Source organism: Mytilus edulis, chromosome 8, assembly GCF_963676685.1.
Source record: "Mytilus edulis chromosome 8, xbMytEdul2.2, whole genome shotgun sequence".
Classification (NCBI taxonomy): Eukaryota; Metazoa; Mollusca; class Bivalvia; order Mytilida; family Mytilidae; genus Mytilus; species Mytilus edulis.
Genome location: NC_092351.1, coordinates 10786766 through 10802787, shown reverse-complemented (window position 1 = coordinate 10802787; position 16022 = coordinate 10786766). Strand labels below are relative to the sequence as shown.

General features: G+C 31.2%; 1 protein-coding gene across 22 annotated transcripts in view; it reads left to right on the top strand.

The window, feature by feature from the left end:
• LOC139484776 (teneurin-m-like) overlaps window positions 1–16022 on the top strand; it is a 163678-nt gene that overhangs the window by 70034 nt on the left and 77622 nt on the right. For 20 of the 22 annotated variants that reach the window (XM_071268721.1, XM_071268717.1, XM_071268715.1 and 17 more), the window contains one exon: window positions 5784–5841. The gene's annotated coding sequence lies outside the window, so the exon portion shown is untranslated. Of the gene's footprint in view, window positions 1–3485; window positions 3606–4237; window positions 4364–5739; window positions 5842–16022 lie in introns of those variants that run through there. The other 2 variants (XM_071268710.1, XM_071268728.1) reach the window with 2 other exon arrangements.

The following is a 16022-nucleotide window of genomic DNA, read 5'->3' as shown; positions in this document are numbered from 1 at the left end:
ACATGTTAAATGACAAATTTTAGTGTACATCACTTTGCAACCACTCGTCAGTAATTTTTATTGGTAAATGCACATTTATGAATGATTACTGAAAACTTTTCAAAAATACGGAAAATTTGATAGTTTGTTACTGATTGTGTCAAAAGGGGGTTGGCATCTATGCATGATGTCAGCATCAACCTTGTAGATCACTTTAGCTGTGTTCCCTGTACTACTGTAGACCATATATACATGAGAAAATTTCTTAACACCTGATAAAGTATTATCATGGGCACTACCTTCTTGTAGTGAAAATCTATGTATAAGTTATAAAATATTACAGATTGTAATTTTCCCAGTAATACACCAAACATGTAACATGATGCCTCAATAATTATATAATGTCACCATAATATTTGTTTTGCACATAGATGTGGTAATATGTTTTAAAGGTCAGACCGTGAAAGGTCACCTGGTAATGACATCTCTTTCATTCTACTCAGTTTATTAGGAGATATTTATAGATATATAGTCTGAGACTACTATAACACTAGAGAGATATTTATAGATACAGTCGGAGCTGACTTATCTATAACAGTTATGTATACTGTCTAGGCTATAGTTAGATCACTGTCATGACTGTACTGTGACTGTGCTCATAGAACATTTGTAATTCGTTGAACATTTAAATTTGTTGTTTACCTGCACCCACAAAATCCACAAAAATTGGTATCCTACGAATACATGTATTAAAGAATCTATAGAACTACACATCAGTATTCTCTTCTTCTTTATAATTGTATAATGTAATGATCTCACTGTTCCCCCGCTGTGGGCCCATTATTGTAGAAAGAAGTATCAAATCTTGCATAAGATTATAACCAGAAAAAACCTGTAGCTTATAAAGGGTTATCTTAAAATTCCAACACATATAACCAGTCATAAATCACTATTTGCTAATCTGTGATAAATGTACTGAACAAAAAAATTCTAAAGGAATATACATATAGGAACAGAAATTAAAAATGAAATGGGTTTTAATAATTTTTATGATGTAATTTATGAAAAATGTCAAGTACGTCAAGAATGAACTAATTGCACAATTCAGAATTTCAATGTTATGGTAGGATGGTCAGTTAGGGTTGTTAGCATTCTTTGGTCAAATGGTCAGTTTAGGAGAATGCAATAAAGCGGTTGATGAAGTCTATCTTAATTAACCTCACAGATATATAGATAAAATTGTAATTATGTGCCAGTCAATAGACAGATTTATCGCCCTGTAATTGAAGGGTGACAATATTTATTGTTTCCCTGAGGTGTGATAACAAGCATGTAACACATGGTACAGTGTGGACCATGCCATACCCCCAAACATACAGGAAGGTTTATGGGATAAATGTCTGTTCCTGGATATAATTAATCTGATTATTTCAAAGTACAAACTAGAACTGTTTAGATGCTGAGGTGTCAGTGTTTTTCAAACATTTAGAGAGGAAGGTTCTTAATGTTTTTGATGCAGTATTTTAAGAAATAAACACATTCCATTTCCGATCTTTATGAATATCACTGTTTAATAATCATGATAATGGCATATTTATGACAGTCACTTAAATTTGTAGAGATAGATATTGTTATAGAAGTACTAATACTTTAAATTTAGATTGGTTGACTTAGGGGACAAAAGTGGAATGGGGAGATAAGAAATTTTGAAATACAACAAAAGATCATGTTTACAAAAGATGACCCAAGATGTGCTTGACATTAGGTACTTTTAAGGTAGAGGGTCAGGACACTTTTCACAATACATATGTATATGCATCTCTTAGATTTGGAGTGTCATTCCTATTGGATGTTAAAAAATAATAATCTATACAAAATTTATATCCTAAAAAGTATATTACCTGACTTGCATATGAGTTTAAATTTACAGTTCCTGAAAATGAGAAGATATTTAGTTTTGACCTTAAACACCTGTTTCATCTTTAACAAATTATTGCACATTTTGATATCAGTTTAAACCATCTTATCAGTATGCAGATTTCCTTTTAATATAATCAAAAAATTAATAAACCAAATTACCGGTAGATTTGGACAATTTTTCATTGTGTGTTCAGCATCCAACAATGGGCAACTTTAGAACCCATTCATTCAAGAGGATAATTTACACACTTGAAGCCATTTGTCATAATTTGTTTAGAAACTAATAACTAATTATCTCCTCAAAGTGACCTGACCATTGGACAGATTACAGACAGCCCAGGCTCCTGACCAAGTCTTTTGATCTGCTCTTAGCATCATTTATCAAACTTCCAAGCCCCTGCTGGTGTCACATTGGGTCACAATGACCTCAAAGAATCCAGCATTGATGTGAGGAACTAAGGGAGATAATTGGAAATAAATCATCCCCACAGCTTTTGAGATATGTGTAAGACAAACAGAAAGGGTATCAGGTGTGAGTAAAATAAACAAGCCAGCCTCCAGTGAGGTCATTAGTACACAGGATAGTTTACATTGTGGTGTTGGCTAATTATTGGCATCAGACAAAATAATAATCACATTAATTCACATGAGGAGAGAGAGACTTGTTTCTTGTAAGACTTATAAAAGACATTAGCAATTGGACTTATGTATACAATATTTCATCGATTTTAAAAGGTAAATGTCTTAAGGATACTTGTTTCCGAAATGATTTTTAACTGGATATTGAGGGCCCACATCTGTATTACTCTGCAAGCCAAAAATATATAATTTTACTGACCCTATTTAATCTCATTTCAGTAGTATTTGGATGCAAGTGTAATTTTGTTATTGAAAACTTTGAAATGCAGCATTTTTTGTTAACTATGGAACAATATCTATAGATGTAGATAGCAGATTTAGTCAAATATGAAAAAAAATCATGCAAGAATTTTACATAATCTTATATAAATCCTTGGTTCCTTACAAATATTTTTTCACACATTTACAGTAATTTTAGATAATTTTATTATTTAAATTAAGTGTATGTGTTTGATCTTTTCTTAGATTTATTGTTAATTAGAAGTGAGGAAAAGTAATTAAATATTTACAATTCACGCCTAGACAAGATGTTGTATAGATTGTCAATAGAGCCTTTGTTAAAAAATCCTCCTTATTGTGGAGAGTTAAATACTTGAATTAATCTTTTATATATCATTTGTCAATTCAATCAATATTGACCAGAAACATGTCACCAGACTTATTCCCTCCCCCACAATCAGCTGACCTGCAAACAAGTTTACCTGAGGTTATTTATTTACCTGTAATTGATTAGATAATTTAATCTTTGATTATTATGTAGATAACCCCCAGGATTCTTCTCAATAAATTTATGACCCTGTTTTCTGGATTAGGAACAACCATAAACTTAATGTGACATTTTGATAGGGGTATTGTACACAGCTACAGCACAAAGGATTTAGAAAAGAGGAAAAATTCAATATTTGTTAAGGAATGTACTGTTTAGTTGTGGAATTCTTTGTGAATGAGGAAATGTGACATTGCATTGTAGATGCATCACTGATCTAAAATATGTGAGCTCATTCATCTAAAGGATTGTTTTAAAAGTTATCTAGAGAGATTATCAGATTTGGTGAAATTTACATAAGGTATTTAACATGTTTAGTTTTATCTTCCACTTGTTGATAAAAAGAACTTAAGAAAATTCAACATAAATTAGGTATGTGCTTCACCAAAACATTTTATTATTTCTGCTTGCAATTAATTTGAAAGTTGAACAAAAAATAATATATATCTGTTCTCGAGACTGAAAACAGGACCTTTTATGTCATGTTACAAAGTTGTCCCACATTAGAATGTGGACCCTCCCAGCACATTCACAAAACCTCAACATTTAATATCCCTATACTTTAAAATATCTTTAATGATAAAAAAATCATAATGAGGATTATATATTTTAGTGCAACTTTAAGTGTTTTAATCATTCATGACAATGAAAGAACAAACTTTATGTGTTATATAATATTACAGAGAATATTTATTATACATGTATATATATACAAGCTGAGACTACTATAATACTGTTACAGTAGTCTCAGATACAAGTATGCATAACTATTAAACCTCATGTGAACAGGGTGGAGTGACACTCACTTTTATAATCACTAAATCATTAGGATCCTCAAATTACAAACAAATCATGTTTTGATATTTATAAATATTATTTTTTTCTGAATTACATGATGTGGTACCTGATTTACTTCCTTCTATTATGATTTAGACCATTACATGACATGGAATAATAGTCCCATGTACCCTGACAATCACAGTGATTCTACATTGTATAAACACAAAATAACAGAATTGGGAATGCTGCTGTAATTTGAATTACCTTAAATTTTGTGAAGTAAGCAAATAGTTATGGCATTGCACACCATTCAGAATCAAAAACAAACAATTTTTTCTATAATTATGCAATCAATTGACAAATAGATACTTCAGTTTGAAATGAAGAATTTTCTCACAATTGTCTAGTGAATTAGTGAAGAATTTCAATTTGAAATTAAATGACATCTTGACATTTTGAAGTGTTTATGAATTACATGTAAGACATCAATTAGGCCTGGAAATGCATCTTTAAAAGAAACATGATTTCTGAGATCTTTTAACTAATTTAAGAAACAAAATCTTCAATTTTGAAATGACATTTTAAGATTGTATTGGAAAGCCAAACATGACACATTTCAAGGTCAATATTCTTTAAAATGGAAACATGACACATTTCAAGGTCAATATTCTTTTAAAGTGAAACATGACACATTTCAAGGTCAATATTCTTTTAAAGTGAAACATGCAGTTGTAAGTGCAAGTTTAAGCATAGTTAAAAATTACTCTCTTTTGTAATATAAAGACACAATTATTTGGTGTCTTAAAGAAACTTATGTGCAAATGTATATATTTACTATTTAGTAATTTTCCATTTAAATTGGAAGCACAGAACAGTACTTTAATGTCCGTTATTTAATAAATGTATGAAATATTTTCATTTCTGACCATTTTCATGATGTTTATTGTTGAACCATGCTTATTGTTCATCTTTGCATGAATTACAGTATGAATTTTGTGTCCAACCACTGCTGGTCTAGCCCAACAGGTTTAGACATAGTCAAACCCCGCTGTCTTCTACCTGTTTAGAATTAGAATAGACAATTGACGACCAGATATATATGTGAGAGTAGAAATGTACATGTAGGCCACAGTCACATGGTTCTTTGAATATTTTACATTGGCCAGACATATCTCTGTGTCCGCAGATTATTGGGGTTTATATTTCCAAGTATTTAATTGTTCATCATAGACTAGTCTGAATTGCTTATGAAACTATCATGTCTATCATTCCTAAGGCCATTTTAGTCTTTCATCCATTTCTGTCTAGCCTGCGATAAGAGTTGCAGAATGCAAGACATTAAGGGATTACTATATGGCGGCAGCATAAACTTTGTGTTTATAAAGATTCACACTTTAGAAGGTAGAAGACCTGGATGCTTTCAATAACATGACTTATTGATAATGTTAGTCTGTGATACTTGTAGTAAATATTTTATTTACAAACTTTCAATATAACTTCAATCATGATAAGTTAAGCAGGCAAGACATTTGAGTGTGTGCATTCTTGTTCTAGTTTGTACTGAAGATAGTTGATAATAGAAAACATTACCAGTGAACTGTTTTCTACATACTTGTAGGTGGACACCTGATCTCTGACACAGTGAACAATGCCAGTTATTTCCCAAAAATTAATATTTTTAAACCTCTTTTATTTTCAGATAACTTAAAAGACATAGTAATGTGAATGGATATTTAGGAGATAAATTAATCAATAAGGTAAGAATTCCAGAGACTAAAGAAGCTATGAGGACTCAGAGCAAAAAGTTGGGGCATTTATTTTTTCAAATATGTGGAGACTTTTTTTAAGTAAACAGATTTGATTTTTTTTTAAACCAAGGTTATGATTTAGGAGGAAATTCTTTATTATTATATACACAAAGAAAACAATACAATGGTGTCAGGAAAGGGCATTACAAGTACAGGAAGACAAACACATGATATACCCAGACAGATATTATAAACAATGCACATGCATAATTGTGATCATAAGTTTAGTTTTTAGGGAAATCCCATAAATTTAAAAGATTACCAGGCCTCCATTAATATGTTATTCTCCCTCTTTTGGAACATTTCAACACATGCATAATTAAAAGCAGTGGTAAGAAATGTTTACTCAATGTAGCTACTTTTATTCTGTTAGCCTGTCAACATCACGTCTGTTAATCTTGTAGAACACACATACTTCATGCCATTCATAAGTCTTCTACTAAAAAGTGTAGGTGTTTGTCTCAACAGGGATAGATCTGTCACTATAGACTATGGAATTGATGGAAAAAATGTCACAATGGGAGAAATAATTCTGTTATCAGGTCTGTTGTACACTTTGGAAGATTCTTAGTATTGAATGGTGTGGGTGTTCTCAAGTCATTTGCCTAAATGGAAACTTAATGGAGATTCCATGCATAAAAAATTATGAGAAAATTGCTGGATTTTGCCTTTTTTGCACCCATATATTCCTTTATAAAATTATGAATTTTATCCTGTTTGATTGCTTGATTTTGATGCAATACATAATCGTTTCTGACATGTTGAAAAAAAACTACAATAAGGAGTTTTCAGCAGTGTTGAATTCGTCATGTGAAATATTGTGGAGTCAGGATTTCAATCATTTATCCATCCATGAGGGGCATCCATCAACATCGTGCTTACTATTGCATCATTTAAAGTCATACACAAGATGTAAAGTACTGATTTATAAGAGTTCTTATACAACTTTAAAGTTATCAAAAAATAAACCTTGTTTCCATAATAATTGAGGACAAAATTCTGTTTTTTAAATCCTTGAAAATTTTAAAGTGTTAAAATTGCACCTAGAAGTTGCCCTTAATCTGAACAAGGACATGAAAGAGGTGTGTTTAAATTTCCATAACTTTTTTTAAGGTATGAGATAATGGTATGAAAAGATCATAGGATTAATTATGTATAATTACTGATGACCCGTGATTTGATGTTCTTTATGTTTTGAATAAGATATCACAGGGAGTGCTTTCTTCAGTAATTATAGTAACCGTATTAATTTTGTTTATCCTTGAAATCAGAGAAGTTTGTGTGGGGAAGAAATGTCTTTCTTTGTAATGAGGAACAATTTTAAGACTCATTGAAATTTTCCTTTAAGAAGTTATATATTAAGTAAGCTACTATTAATACATTTTATGTAAATGAGAATTTAATATATTTTATGGAAATGAGTACTAAATGCACAACAAAATTCCAATAATTCATTGTACATGTTGTATTGTAAAATGAGCTGGAAAAACAGATTAAGATAAAGCTGCCTCCCTGATTATATTATTTTAATATAGGTGTAAAGATTTATGAATACCAGCCTATGAAATCTGCAGTTACAATCTCTGTAATTAGAGGGTGTCAGAGAATTAAAAATCTTTCCTTGACGGTTAGTTCCATCATCAATTGATAAAAATGGCAGGGAAATTATTTCTTTGGTTAGAATGTATGTACACATATTTCATATGAAGTGAATCTTCTGACATTCAATATCTATCGTGTCCATCCGTTCACAAGTTATTTAGTTTATATCAGGAGCTTTGTACTTTATGGTGATATTTGTTGATCTGTGATTTACATCAACAGAGAAGTCTGTTATTGTCTGCCTACTTGATCAATTATTGGGCTTACTGGTACCCTTGTCTCTGTTTGGTACTGTTAGTAGATTTGTTCCACATCAGAGGAACTGTGATGTTTTATTGGATTGACTGGGTCCCTGCTTTATAATACACTGTCTGCAGATCTTCTTTGCTCCAGTAGACGAAGACTTATATGACTTTCTTATTAAATTTATATAATCAATACAGATATTCTTTTTTGTCATCATTTTCCCATTAATGTTTGTGTTCATTCAAATGTTTTGATATCCATCCATTAGTATGATGAGACATGTAAACTTAATTCTTCATTTTAAAATGTTTTAATTAATTTTATGAGATAAAAAAGGTATATTGTTCTAGAAGACTGAATTTCTCAAGAAGATATTCTATTTATTTTAAATTTTTATGACTAGTTAACCCTTTCCTCCATAATGACGCCTTTTAACGCCACCCCCTTGCTTGAATTCCATAAAAATTAGTAATATCTTTTTATTAGCACACAAATATTGAAAAGTAATTACAAAACAAATTGTAATCAATCAAATGTTTGTTTTAATTTGTCTTATAGTTGTTAATTTCTGTGTCATATAGTCTCTTGTGTAGTTGTCTCATTGGCAATCATACCACATCTTCTTTTTTTATATTGTATAAGTATTTAGTTTGAGCTTACAAGTGCAGGATTTTGCTCTTCTAAGACTATAATGTCTATTTTCCCTTTGACAAACAAAAGATATTACTTATAATATTGCTGAATTGACCTTATCAAAACTTCTGTATTAACAAGAAAGTTGATGATACTGATAATGATTAGAATGGGGTGTTTGTATTAAAGTATTTTGTACCAAGAGATCTTTTTTACACCAGCTGGGAATCTTATGAGGAAATTTATTATCAGAATTTGCCAGAATAGCTTTCATCAAAATCAATCAAACAAAAAATGTTAGTAGGGTTTATGTTGCCAGAAATTTCATTTTTGATAAATTTATCAGCAGTTTCTGACTTTTGAAAAATTGATCATAATTTTTCTGATTTTCTATAATCTAAGTTTATCTTTCAAAGAAAATTAGATTCTAAAACTATTTTGTGTTTCCTTTTATTTTGTATTTGTACCCACGCTGTTTTTGTCATCCTTATCTAGGCAATTTTATGGATTGATGATTGTAGCATAATATCTTTAACACTCATTTTGAACAAGTCATCCTTTTATTTTCATGGCTTTTGAACATTCTGATTTTTGTGATTTTTTCTTTTATAATTCAATTGGTTAGCTGATTCTCAGAGCTAGAGTTTGCCTATTACAATAAACATGATCTAAACTTGACAATTCTCACCTTCAATATAAATAATTATCTTCTTGCTGAGTTCAACCTTTGTTTTGACAGGTGAAAGCAATTATGAGAACAAAACCTTTTACATGTGTAAAACATATACTGGTGAACGTTCTTCAAATAAACAAAATTGTAGATGTTTTACATGTTGTGAAGAGAATTCTTACCACAGTTGGAAGAGTATTGGTTTACCATAATTCATTATTTCCTGTGTTGGTATGCTATAGTTGTGACCACAGTTTATCGGTCATTGTCAAGTAACTGTTCACTATTATGACTGATAGCAGTCTTAGCTATTTTACTTCATTTTGATTGCAACTATTATATCTTTCTTGTGCATGTTGTAACGAGAGAACAAAAATTAAAGTAAGAAAATAATTGATTGAGTAAGAGTTTGGAGGACATTTAGTTATTTGACTATGTTTAATTTTCAGTTTTTAAAACCTGCAGATAAATAGTGATGTTGATGTGTTTTAAGATGGCCCCTGAATGCTGGCTAAAATAATGTGATAAATGACACTGGAAACTTTACTTTTCCACTCACCTCTTGAGCAAAATCGCCTGTTCAAACCCCCTAACAACAGCCGAAATATATGTTGAATGTAGTCCATATTTCATAATATATGACAAAACCTTTTCGTTCTTCTAATCCTTTTATGACTGCAGTGGCGAATCCAAGAGGGTTCTGGGGGAAGGAACCCCTCATTTTTTGGACGATCAATGCATTTGAATGGGGATATATAGTTGGAAACCCCTTTATCCTGGGTTGGAATCCCCCCTCCCTTTTAAAATGGCTGGATCCGCTCCTGCTCTAATAGGAACAGGACAGGTATTAATACTATTTGCTGTATCCTGAAATTACGGATTCTTTTGGTTAAGTACAAATTTAGGCAACAATGTTTTAAAATTTGGAATCAGCAGATTCAAAGTTAACCTGACAATAATCTCTGTCAAACATTTCTGTAGCCTTTATCATTTGTTTTATCTGCTATTACTGGACAGACATAGGAACATACAAATTGTCTCTGTGGAGTATGTTATATAGATCATTGTTATGCTACAGTCTGTGTTGGGAGAACTTAGAACATAGAGTTTGGCATGGGTCCAGACAGAGATACATTAGAAAGCTATTGACATCCTCCATTCTGATGTAAGAAATATGATGTTGATTGATCTTTAATGGGAATTACCCAGTGTACGAAAGTGATAAGACAGGTTTTGAAAGACACAATTCTTCAAACATTATAATGGCGTAATCAGAAATCTTTATATCTAAAGACATGCAGAGGGAGTAATGTTAATGTCATTTTTCATTCTTCAGTACTTTTGCAGTTGTTTGTAAAGGTGCAATATGGTCAGGGAAATTAGTAGACTCATCTACTAGAATCTAAGTGTAGCCTGTCTGACTAAGGTCTTTTTATAATAACTTAATGAACCATTCATACAATTTAAGGGTAAAGTTTTGTTTGACATTCAAACTTTCTCTGTTCTTCAACATGTGCTTTAAATTCTGCAGTCATGTCATATTATGTAAGATCAAAACAATAAAAAAGGAAGAGAATAATTTTGTTTTGGCAAACAAGAACTGCAAATGATGTATGCTTGGCAACATGATACACCAAAATAATTGTAAAGAGGAGAAATTTGAATAACTAATTGATTGATTGATTGTTGTTTGACATCCATTGGCAAATATTTAAGGATAGGAAATGTTTTGCATAATTGCTCTATATACCCATGTCTGCCTATGTGTAGATTTAACTGTAAAATTATACCTTGTCCATCAGTATTCTTACGATTAAGAAATACCAGATGGTAGAACATTTTTATAGTGCCTAAAAAGTCAGACTAACAATCTTAGATTGACTCTTACAATTCTTTATTTCCTTCCAACCCTGCTCATATCAGGTCTGATCTAATGATTCTTTACTTCCTCCCCAATAGGGGAGCCCATGTATGGGAGGAAGTTAATAATCAGATCTACTGTAATATTGTCTGTGTGGAAATTTCAGTAATATTACTAGTACATTAGCGACACTGTTAGTAGACAAACAGACATCATTTTTTTTTATAATTGTTCATCATAATATTTACATATATGGATTGCTTCTTTATATGCCATAGAAGTAGATAAACAAATTTCACTGATCAGTTAATGTAACTATATTTATGCTACAATAGAGAAACCTACAGAGGAGTGAGGATTGTTGTTACATTATCATAACACATCTATATCTCTTACATATTTATACAGATCAAAGGATGTCAGATATATATCACAAGGCATATATAAACTGTAGGGTGCTATATACTTCAATGATATTATGTAAGGTAGCTGGCAATGATACTGATTCAAGGGAAAACCTTGTGTTGTGTATGTAAAGTTTGATGGATAGAGATTAAATGTGATGTTCTACAATAAAAGTACCAGTAAATTCAGTGAAAAGTGTTCGTTGTTGGTTGCTGTCTGCATTTTTTGTTTATGTTTGTTGTTATTTACAAAAATAAGGCTGCTGCTGTTGCTTTTTCTTTTGAATTATTTCACATTTGTTTCATTAGGTTTTCAAAATTTACAAAGACATGTGGGTTTTACTAATGGTTAGAGACCATACAGTGCCCAAAACTTGTTTACATGCTTTTCCTTTGGTCTCTCATGGATAGATGTCTCATTGGCATTAACTTTTGTATTTGAAATTAAGTTATTTGACTCAGTCAGATTGTAGCTCTTAAATAAGGGAAAAATCAGTTCTAAATAAGTGTAGCTTTAGAAGGAATATAAAATCTATCTCTATGATATCAGCTCTTTCCTATTTAGTGCTTTAAACACACATTCAGATTACATATTTCAACATTTGTATATATGTGGCAGAATTCAGGGCATTCTATCCCTACACTTCTAACAAGACCTGAGTTGACCTTTCAAACTCTCCATGCTGTACACATTAAAGTCAATCCCCACATACTCTATACCATACAGATGTATATACAGTTTACTTAAGTATCTATAATGTAACACCTCCCAGAAGACAGGTATAAATACAGCTGATAGAAACAGATGTCAAACTACCTTGTTAATCAGTTTATATGTTCCTGTAGGCTTAAACATTCTCACATTAAATTCTTTTAAAGACTCAGCTTGAGGAACCTGGTACATAAAAAAACTATAATTCTGTTTTTTCTGTTTCAAGATACCAGACGATCTGTAGTTCAACAGGGATATATCTACAAGACACATTTAATCATGGTATTAGAAAAATGTATTTGGTAGAAAAACACTAGATGATATACTAACTCAGAATATCCTGTACAATCCAATATATTTGTACCAATAGAAATTACTTTAATTTGTTATTTTTTTATTCCTCATTGTACTTAAGTTTCCAGTTCAAAAGAATCTCAACTAAAAGAAATTCCTGCTTATTTTCATGGGGTGTTAGTGATTTTGCTAAGCGGTTAGAAATTCAGAATGCTAATCAGTTGTCTTACAACTTGGTCATTGACAGACAGTCTTCACCCTTCAAAATCAGAAGTCTTAACATTGACAGTACACCTTGCAAAACTTGTAATGCTGTCAAAAGTCAGACAACACACTTAACAAACCCCTTCAAATAACATTAACAGTACCAATGTTTCTGCACCAGATGAGAATTTCAACAATTAATGTCTCTTCAGTGATGCTTTTAGGCAAAAATTTAATATCATTGTAGCAGCAAATGGTAAATAAAATTGGCAAGGGGCTTAAATTTTCTGGGCATTTTTTTCAAAAACAAAATTTTCAGAATTAACAATTGTTAGGTCTTGTAACGAAGGTACTACAGTATACAGAATAGAAATGATGGAATGAAAAAATAATTACACAGAAGGAAAATATTGGTGATGGATTGTATGAGAAAATAATAGGAGTATTACATAACAGAATCAACTGATACATAATGACTTTGACAAGAGAAGTGTTTGTGTTGCATGATCAGGATACATGAATCTTATTGTTACATAACTGAATGTTAATGGCCTGTGTCTTCACCAAGGAGATGGAGACCTTATCACTTAATGTGGAAAATTCATCATTTTTCTCCACTGATTACTTTTTGTTAAAAAAAAAAAAAAAAGAACAATTAGTAGCTATGCACTCAGGTACTGTTCTGCGAAGGAAAAGTCATTTGAACTGTTCTCTGAGGAAACAGTCATTTGAACTGTTCTCTGAAGAAACAGTCATTTGTGAAGAGATTGAAACAATATAAATTAAACAAATCTGAATTGACCTGAAAAGAAAGTTTTAAAAGATCCTTGGAAGACAGCTGATCTATTGACCTGAAAAGAAAGTTTTAAAAGATCCTTGGAAGACAGCTAGCTGATCTATTCACCTGAAAAGAAAGTTTTAAAAGATCCTTGGAAGACAGCTGATCTATTCACCTGAAAAGAAAGTTTTCAAAGATCCTTGGAAGACAGCTGATGAACCATAGACAACTCAAAATCTCAAATGAATGCCAATGGAGATGACTGAATATCTGAAATATCTGATAAAAGAGACAAAATATAGTAAAACTTACTTGAGAGACCACTTGTATTAAGCAATAATCTGTGTTATAAGACCATTAATTTTAGATCCTTCTGTAGTGCATTTCATATAAATTAAACCTATATTAAAAAAACATCTGTCTTTAGCGACCATGCACTTTTTGCTCTCCATTAAGTGGTCTCTTAAAACAGGTTTCACTGTAAGTAGATCTAAGATTAAAAAAAAATAAAAGTGATGGGTTTAGACACTGACACATAAATTACTCTAGTCTAATAAGTTATTAAGTAGAACAAACAAAAAAACCAGGAATAACTGATCAATCAATTTCAGTAATAACTTTTTTTCAACAACTGTCTTTTCAATTCATAAAAGTAATGTTAGCTGCGTATATGATATATTTTCAAATTACAAAACAGATTCTACAGTTCATTATAAGTAGCCTGGTCAATATCTTCTATCAAGATAACAGTGTCAGTTCTAATCTTTCAGAAATAACATTTTGTCTCCAACACCAGGAGATTGGCCATTTGGTTTTATCCATAGAATTTTATTTACTGCACATCCAATATGGCTGCCATTTACTTCACGTCTGATGGGATCAATTTGTCAATCATAATAGATGTAAACTGTTTGAATTAGTCCCTGAGACTTCTGCCAATTGTAGATATATTCACCAGATAACATAATATTGTTAAATCCCAATTTCAGATATATATTGTCTGAGAAAATAAGGACATTCATATTGTTTGTTCATGAATATCATATGGCTTCTGAGGCTTGCTTCTTTAATCCCCGATTTCTAAAACCTCAGATATTTTTTTGAGACAATGAGATCTCACTGCATAATATTAGGCCCTACTTTGTCCAATGACATTTCTGCATTTGCACCTTACACATCATACTAATATTCAAAGATATACACCATAGCTAGGTAATGAATATTCAAATTTTACTATTTAGTAAAAAATAAATTGAAAAAAAATTATAACTACATTGTAACAACAAACATATATTTTTATGCCCCTGCTATAGCGGAGGGGGCGTTTAGTTTATCCTTGTCTGTCTGTCTGACTGTCTGTCTGTCTGTAGGTAGGTAGTCCATTTGCAATTATTGTCCTCATACTTATTGTATTCAAATGGTGTTGTATAATCTGAGGATTGCAAAGAATATAGTTACTTGATGTTGGCTTTGAGATAATTGAACTTTTAGTAAAGGTCAAAGTAATTCATTCAATGCACTTTTAATTAAATGGAGAATTATAGACCTCTTGGTCACACATTTAGCTAAGGCATAATTGTCATGGGAGCATATCATTAAATTCTGCTTGGTTAGCTGTGTGTTATGGTTGTCACGTCAACCACTCCCATGGGCCATATCTTCCTCCTAAATACTTGGAGAACCACTAATCAAAAAGTTAAAAATGGTGACATTTACTGGAAGCCTCTATGGACTAACTTTCGTTATTGGTCACTATCTGTCACATTCTATTTGCTGTACACCAATGAAAATCTCTGTTGCTAATCAAGCATTGATTGGCTAATTTATGTGGATAATTGATATTGATTGGATAGCAAAATATACAGCAAAATGTTGGGGAAATATATTTTGTTATCAGCTTGATGCAGTCTTTAATCTTGTATGATGTAATGAATGTCAGGTTGAATCATTATATGATATGCTTTGCTTTGTAGTTTTATGAATAGGTATTGGAGAAACAATCTAAAAGTTGAGATCTATAATGCAGATTGATAAATCCCTTAGAGAACCCCAGATTATCACTTTTACTTTCAGCTTTCACAATCATCTTAAATAATTGGAATTGTCTTTATTTTCACTTTCATAAACCAAAAGGAATTACAAAAATTATGTAAATATTTGCCTGATTCTGGTTCTTAGTTAGATCCTAAAGCATCCTGGGAATTCAGTCAGTAAATAGAATACAAAGATGACACCAGTTTATACTATAGATCAATAGTCAAAGCAACTGATTGTTGTCTTATAGCTTAGTATTTTTTCTCATTCATACTACTTTAATTCAAACACAAATCCATTTTGAAAAGGAAATGCAGTTGTAGTTGAATTAACATTTTTCTCAGAAATTCACAATAAATGAATTTTTGCTGTTATGCATTTCCATAGTCTTCCTAAGAGGAGGGTCTTTCCTGAAGAAGACACTTTCAAATTCACCTATTCAGGCATGTTTCAGTATGAAGAAATTTGATCACTAATAAATTACAAATAGGGCTAAGCCCCATAATCACAATTGAAGGTTAAAACGAATAATTATTAGCTGTTTGCAATATATTGAATTTTTTAATATTATAGACGATATCAAGGACAGTTTTGAAACACTTGTTTTTTTATGAAGAATTAATATTAAGCAGATATTATGAGTCATCTCTGCATTGAAAGATTTGATATACAAACAGACAAGATTATAGAAT